The following is an 8,489-nucleotide window of genomic DNA, read 5'->3' as shown; positions in this document are numbered from 1 at the left end:
TCCCTCCCTGCAATCTGCGGCAGGAAGATCCATCTCCCGCCATGGCTGGCTGGGGTCAGTGAGCCCAGATGCCCAGTTCCTGAGGTTGACTGGGTCATTCCCTCCCACTGCTGGACACTAGCACGTAGGTCTGTGACTCTCTCATCAGTCACCCCTTTGGAAGAACTTGGGTGTATCTGGGCACGTTTAAAACAAGTTCATTGGGACAAAATGGATGGAACTGGAGACACTGCTTAGAAAAATCAGAAAAGAGAGGAGAGACAATCATATGAGGAATCAAAGCAAAAGCAAGCCAGCGGTTTCTCAGACTTTGTGAGAGCCTGGCAGTTCTCTTTGGGAGGTGGGAGGGTTTCGACATACAGCTTTGGCAGTGGGTGTGGTGGGGAACCAGACCGTGTCATCTTACAATCTTCTTTTTTTTAATTTTGTTTAAATATTTAGTTATTTTTATTTTCCCTTTTGTTGCCCTTGTTGTTTAACATTGTTGTGATTATTGATGTCGTTGTTATTGGGTAGGACAGAGAGAAATGGAGAGAGGAGGGGAAGACAGAGAGGGGGAGAGAAAGACAGACACCTGCAGACCTGCTTCACCACCTGTGAAGTGACTCCCCTGCAGGTGGAGAGCCGGGGGCTTGAACCAGGATCCTTACGCCGGTCCTTGCGCTTTGTGCCACGTGCGTTTAACCCGCTGCGCCACCACCCGACTCCCGTCTTACAATCTTCTAACCCACTATTACTCACAAATTAAAAAAAAAAAAAAAGTGAAGAAAGCAAAACAAAACTAAATAAATCAGCAGAGCAAGCTCAACCTTGAAGACCTCACCAGCGTTCTGCTGTCTCGGCCAAGAACTGTGCTCTGTGCTCAGGGGGGTTTTGGGCATGAAGGCTGCATCTGAACCCACTCAGGGGGACCTCATTCTGCAACTCCTCCAAGGGTGGAGATGGCAGTGTTGGCTCTCCATTCTGTCTCCTCTGTGGGATAAATCACACTGAATAGATCCAGTGAGATGACAAAACCCAAGCCAAGATGGATTTTGCCCAAAGTCATTCTAGACCAAAGGCAATTCACAGACAGAGAAATGGATATGTTTCCTTTGGTTTTATGATCAGAGGGATTGATGGGCCCTGACTTTAAGAGCCTATTTAAGTTGGGTAGAAGAATGTCCTGATGTTGAGGAGTATGTGCGGAGGAATTTAGGAACGAGCTTGCAGCTCACTCTCCACCAGGCCAGCAAAGACCAGATGTGGCCACAGTTTGATGCCTGGGGCTCCAGGTAATGAGGATACTCTCCGTGCCGGCCTCCCAGCTGTTCTCTGCGCTTGGAAACTTCAGAGCACAACAACGGGAAGGAGCCTTTAGCTGTGTGTTCATTCCATTTTGTACACCAACAGAATCTTTGTTCCCTTCCTTTCTTCCAGATACTGAGTCTACCTACCTCTTTCTATGCATGGAGCAGACTCTAGAACCCAGATAGATACTCTGTCCTTTTTTTTTTTTCCTTTCTTCTTCCTGCTTTATTTGATAGAACAGAGAGAAATTGAGAGGGGAGGAGGAGATAGAGAAGGAGCAAGAGGACATGGTGGTGATGGACTTTGTTGAGTGCAAGGATCTGGGTTCAAAACCCCTGTCCCCAGCTGCAAGAAGGAAGCTTCACAAGGAAGAGTCAGTGCTGTGCGTCTCTCTGTCTCTTTTCCTCTCTATCTCGCCCCTTCACTGTCAGTTTCTCTCTATATGCAGTAAGTCAACAAAATATAAAAGAGAGGGAAAGAGAAAGGTAGCATCAGGCCTGCTTCACCACTCGTGAGGCACCCCCCCCTGCAGGTGGGGAGCAGGGGCTTAAACCAGGCTCTTGTATAAGGAGGCGTGTACTACACAGGGTGTGCCGCTCCCCTCCCCCAGATACACTTTGTATTTATTCTTTGAGCCCCTAAGTCTAAGTGTTGAGTCCAAGTCTTCTCTCCTCGGAACAGGGATTGACTTTACCGTGTTCAGTGTAATTTCATGTGGAACAGGGAGAGGTTTTCTCGGACCATTTCTTTTCACCAGTGTCTCATTCAATAAATCACAAGCGTCTTGAGCTTCCACAATGAACCTCCGCCCCTGCCCCGTCTTCTCTATTTCTTTTTTTTTTGCATTAAGGCAGGACTGCCTGTAACTTTCTCTCTGCCAGGCTGCCACAGGGCCATCACACCTTGCGTGACGGTGGCCCACACGTTCCCTGGAATTATCTCTAACTCATTTTGGCTCCCTGTGATCCGAGCTCTAAGCATAATCCCCAAGTGTTTGATCCAGTCAAGATCATGAAGTGGAAACATGGAGAAGACCTCATTACCGAAAGCCCCCTCCCCAACCACTTTTTAAAAGGAAAATCAGAAGAAAGACGGAAAGATGCCCAAATCGATGGGTGCGCCAAGGGGGCAGACACGCCAGTCTCAGCCACAGCAGAGTGGCCTTGGTGCCACTCTGGGGCGAGGACTCAGCAGAGGAGGCAGAAGGACACTGCTCCCAATGAGTGGGGACATAGCAGCCAACGTCTCAGGAGAGACCTCCTTCCGGACATGTCTACTGTCGTGGAATAATGGGCACTGGTGAGTTCTCTCGCTAGATGTGGGGGTTCTGTGCGACTAGGTATATTCACCCGCTGAGTGTCCTTGTTGAAGCCTTCCCCTGGATGAAGGGCTTCAGTGTGTCATCCCTTCTCTCCGTGAAAGATTCTGTTCAGAGCTGGACATTTATACAGAAAATTTCAGTAAGAGATTTTTGTGAGATCATAACTGTTCACTTCACGTGGGGGCATTCCTGGAAGCGGAGTATTCTGGGTCTAGCTATAGTACCTTTCTCTCTTTGTTTTTCTCTTCCTTCCTTCCTGTCTCTCTCTCTCTTTTTTAAAGCTGGAAGCGGCAGTAGCTGAGGTAGGGAGAACAAAACCCTGCCATTTGCGACCACAATGGATAGGCCTGGGAGACATACTGTTAAGTGAAATAAGCCAGGTGGAGGAAGATAAAAACTGTTAATGGTGAAAAAAAAAAAAAAGCGTGGATTCTCTGTGGTGTTCTGCTCACTCTTCTTAGGCCTAAGCCATTGTCGTGAACGACAAAGCTGCAGAGTTAACCAGCACACGCCATCTGGGCCTCTGGGGCAGCGTGTGCGGGAGCAGGTCTGTGGAGGAGTCTGTTAAAGTGACTCTTCTCCATCCCACAGGACGCACGGTGGGACCACACCACTGAAACCCCTGAATGACTCTGCACAGAGAAGTGGATCTGCCTTGTCTGGGGCTGACACGGGCCCTGTGGGAGGCCAGAGGCTCTCTTTCTGGTTGTTTCTTTCTTCCACGTGCCATCAGTCAGTCCAGTTCACACATCCACAGTCAGAAGTGCTCTCTCGGCCACTGTCCTCTGCCTTTCCCACTCCCTTCTACCTGCCTTTCCCACTCCCTTCTGTCTTTCCCACTCCCTTCTGCTTCCACCTCACTGAGGAGCCACCTTCACCCACACAGGGCTCCCCCTTCGCACCTATCCTTCTAGAAGTTTTCCAGAAAGGGCAGGGAATTCCCAAGGAATCTGTCTGCCGGATGTGGCTCAGGACAATACCCCGAGAGCCCCATCTCTGCCTGGAATGAGTCAGGAAGGGGACCGGAAGGCTTCACAGGGAGGTGAGAGAGTGGGGAATCGCCCCCCACCCCTGTCCTTGATGGTGGCAGCTGGGAGGCGACAGTGAGGGCACTGCCCTGCCGTGAGGCAGAAAGCAGCACCTGTCATGAAGCGCCTTTGGAGTGGGCTCCAGAAACAGCATCAGCCACAGCGGTGATGAGTAGCTCTCGGAGCCCAGGCAGCGCCCACCAGCCAGCACTCAGGCCTGCAGAGAACACGGAGAGGACCTGAGGGGACCCGGGAAAGATGGCTGACCTCACCATCCAGGGACACAAATGTCTCAACTGGCATCCAGTTGCTCTGGAGCGAGGTTGATTTTGGATTCCATAAGCATCTTCTTAACTTACACCAGATTAAAGGAACACTCTCTCTCCACCCTTTGGCAACTTTGAATTTGACATTCATTGCCATTTTTTTTCCCTTTCATTTCATTAACTCTCTCCTAATCTTCCAGTTTTGCAATTCCAAAGGAGAAATTATTTTTTTAAAGATGAATTGATTTGGGAGCCGGACGGTAGCACACCAGGTTAAGCACACATAGTACAAAGTGTAAGGACTCACACAAAGATCCCGGTTCAAGCCCCGGCTCCCCACCTGCAGGGGAGTTGCTTCACAGGCGGTGAAGCAGGTCTGCAGGTGACTGTCTTTCTCTCCCCCTCTCTGTCTCCCCTCCTCTCTCCATTTCTCTCTGCCCTAACTAATAATTTTTTTTTAATGGTTGCCAGGAGCAATGGATTTGTAATGCAGGCACTGAGCCCTAGCAATAACCTTGGAGGTAAAATAAAAATTAATTAATTTCACCAGAAAGAGAGAGAGAGGAAGCTAGAATACCACCCGGTATATATGGTGCTGAGAATCAAACTGGGAACCTCAGGTATGCAAGTCCTGCACTCTGCTAGCTGAGCTCTGTTTCCAGCTACCAAAGAGCAAATTAAATGTGGAGCTGAAGGATCATTACCTGCACAGGAGGTATTTGATGGTGAGATATAAATATATATTTGGAGGGGGCTTTTTAAAAAAAGATATATGCATGAAAGGCAGAGAAGCAGAGAGAGGGAGAGGGAGAGGGAGCAGGAAAGGGAGAAAGAGGGAAGCGGAGGGAGGGATCAGCACCAAAGCCTCCTTCAGTGAGATGGGGCTCACACGGGAACTGGAATTGTGCAAAGATGGTGACACATTCCATGGGGGTTAGACTGGGAATTCTCTAATAATTCTCTGTTGAAAGCAAAATCCGGGGTTGGCTGGGGACACACCTGGTTGACTGCACATGTTACAAATCACAAGGACCCGGGATTGAGTCCCAGGTCCCCACCTGCAGGGGGGAAGCTTTGCGAGCGGTGAAGCAGGGCTGCAGGTGTCTCTCTGTCTCTCTTGCTCTCTATCTCCCCCTTCCCTCTCGGTTTCTGGCTGTCTCTATCCAATAAAATAATAATTTTACAAACTCAGAAAAAGTAAAAGTCAAATTTTTTTTTAATGGGTATTAAGTAGAGTGTCAGGATAGGTCCCCTCAGTCCTCAGTCGCTCAGACTGGGCCCTTCAGGGACCAGGATGACAGCTTGCTATCTTGGTGTCCTTAGCCAGACTCAGCTCCTATGTCCCATGTCCCACCTACAGAGCAGCCATGCTCCTCTGAGGACAGGGCGTTGGGAGCAGCACTGACTTGCTAAGATGGACAAGCATCCCAGAGGCTCTTGTAGGCAGGAGAGATGCTGAAAAGGAGGTTCCTCCTGCCCGTCTCCCTGGCTAACCTTCCCCCTTTCTTCCTTCTTCCTTCCTCCTTCCTCCATCCTTCCTTTTCCTTTCCCTTCTTCCCCTCTCTCTTTCTCTGATGCATTTCATAACCTTTAGGGACAAGAGGGTTAATTCCCAAACAGGCATCATGCCAGCGCACACGTGCACACACACACACACACACACACACACACACACACACGCACACATGCCCACCTTACTTGCGTGCTGAATTAGCAGAAAGGTTTCCCTCTGGGAAGCTCTGCAGACAGCTGCCCCCAAAGGCCGAGGAAAGAAGCTCTAAGAAGCACTGGAGCCCACAGCCCTGGGCTCTATCTCTCTGGGCAGCACTCGGGTGGGCAGCAGCCAGCAGAAGTGGGGGACCCAGCTCTGAGTAGAGGTCTGCGGGGAGGCATCTTGTGTTCCATCCAAGTGGGGAGAGGACCTGTGGCCTGAAAGAGAGGCACTCAGAGCCTTCACAGGTGGCCAAACAGTACTGCGGGCGTCTCTCTCTCTCTGTCTCTCCCCCTTCCCTCTCAATTTGGTCCTATCAAATTGAATAAATAAAGTTAGAAGAGAGAGAGAAAGAGAAAGAGAGAACTAGTGCAGGGAGGACAGAGCAACCATGACACAGCTTAAGCAACCTGAGAGGAATGCTGCCCCCTTGGCCTGAAACACACACACCAGGATACTTCCTGCTGCGTTTGAGGCCACACATTTGAGCTGGGCTGCAGACACAGTACAGTGGAAGCTCCCTGGACTTTCATGTGAGAGGACTCAGGTTCAATCCCCGGAAACACCCATAGCCAGAGCTGAGCAGTGCCCTGATCAAACAATAATAAAAAGACGACAATATGTCTAAAGTACTGAGAATGGGCTCACTTTCTTGTTTTAAATATCTTTGTGGATTTTATTATTTGATAGAGACAGATAATTGAGAGAGGAGATGGAGAGACAGAGGCAGACAGACACCTGCAGCCCTGCTTCACTACTGGTGAAGCTTTCCCCCTGCAGGTGGGGACTGGTGGCTTGAACCCAGGTCTTTGCACATTATAATGTGTGTGCTTAATCAGGTGCGCCACCGCCTGGCCCCCTTGGGCTCAATTTCTTTGGCAATCGTAACCACAGCAGGCACCAAGGCAGAAAGGAGCAGGCCAAGACAGCGGGGAGAAGGGCAGCTAGGCCAAGACGCCGTTGGACATTTGCACAGGTCCAGGGGTTGACTGGACAGCTCCCACCTCCCCGTCCTCACTCCCTGCTCCTCGAGTCACCGAGAATGCCGGTCCCCTCACCTTCTCTACGGTCTAGCTAGCACGAAGGACTTTTTTTTGTGGGGGGGCAGGCATCGGGACTTCAAGCCCTGTAAAGCACGGAATCCACATGTGCACACACCCCCTCATGTGTCCACATTTTCCCCCTTTCACACATGGCCCTGCCAGGGCTCAAGCCGTGCCTCCCTTTCTCCCCTCCACCACCCCATCACTTGGTCTGCTCTGGGAGCCTGCAGGCACCAGGGAGCCATGGCTGAGCATCTGGAGAACGCCTGGCCAGGGTTCTGATCCAAGTGGGTGGCTTTTGAGCACACCGCACTCACCAGGGCAGAGCTGCCACTGCTCTTGTTCGTCAGTGTCTTTTCAGGGAAGAGCCTCTTTGCACAACCAATTCCACTCAGCAAATGCTTTCCAGTGTCAGTTGTAGGGGAATGATGGGTGCTAAGTGCAAGAGGAAAAAAAAAAAAAAACAGAAATGAAGCAGATGCAGCCCTTGTCCTTGTGTGCATGGGGGTTAGCCTGGAATACAGGAGAGGTCGTCGAGATGGGGCTGTGACCAGGACTCTCACAGGAATCCAGACGCAGAGTGTGGCAAGCGTGCTCTGGACAAGTAGGCTTCAGGGAGGTTCTCGGAGAAAGCTTTCTGGGCACGGCAGTGAAGGGTGCAGGCTGGGGAAGGAGGCTACGTCTGGGCAGATACAGGGAATTGGGGTGGGGGTGCACCCAGGAAATAACAGACGTGATGGCTCAGGGCGGGACACAGGAAGGGGGTCTGAGACTGGCATCAGTGGAGAAGGCCTGCCACTTACATCCAGCCTCGAATCTAGAGGACTTGATCGACTTTGGAATTTGCTTCTGTTTGTAAAAACAAGACACTTGACAGGCAGGGCTCTGAAGGCTGGGCTAGGAGGCAGACACACGGGGTCCCTGCCCTCCGGCCCCAGGCCCTCGGGAAGGTGGTTTGAAACAGGAACAACCCCACCAAGAACCCTTTGCAAATCTCATGGTTAGGACATACTGTACCATTCAAGAACTCACCATGAGTTTTTGTCATTGAAAGCTATATGAAAGTAACTGGGTGTCGGGCGGCAGCGCAGCAGCTTAAGCACATGTGGCGTGAAGCACAAGGACCAGCATAAGGATCCCAGTTCGAGCCCCCGGCTCCCCACCTGCAGGGGAGTCGCTTCACAGGTGGTGAAGCAGGTCTGCAGGTGTCTATCTTTCTCTCCCCCTCTGTCTTCCCCTCCTGTCTCCATTTCTCTATGTCCTATCCAACAACGATGACAATAATAACTACAACAATAAAAAACAACAAGGGCAACAAAAGGTAAAATAAATAAATAAATATTAAAAAAAAGAAAAGAAAAGAACTATGTCTTTTTATTTATTTATTTATTTTTGCCTCAAGGGTTTTCGCTAGGGCTGGGAGCCTGCGCTAAGAACCCACTGCTCCTGGAGGCCATTTTTCCCATTTTGTTGTCTTTGTTGTTGTTGTTACTGTTGCCATTGCTTTTTTTTTTTTATTTATTCCCTTTTGTTGCCCTTGTTGTTTTATTGTTGTAGTTATTATTATTGCTGTTGTCCTTGTTGGATAGGACAGAGAGAAATGGAGAGAGGAGGGGAAGACAGAGAGGAGGAGAGAAAGATAGACACCTGCAGACCTGCTTCACCGCTTGTGAAGCGACTCCCCTGCAGGTGGGGAGCCGGGGTTCGAACCGGGATCCTTATACTGTTGCCATTGCTGTCTAGTTGTTGGATAGGACAGAGAGAAATCGAGAGAGGAGGGGAAGATACAGAGGAGGAGAGAAAAATAGTCACATGCAGACTTGCTTCACC

This window comes from Erinaceus europaeus, chromosome 15 (assembly GCF_950295315.1).
Source record: "Erinaceus europaeus chromosome 15, mEriEur2.1, whole genome shotgun sequence".
NCBI lineage: Eukaryota > Metazoa > Chordata > Mammalia > Eulipotyphla > Erinaceidae > Erinaceus > Erinaceus europaeus.
Note: the sequence above shows the minus strand (reverse complement) of the source record.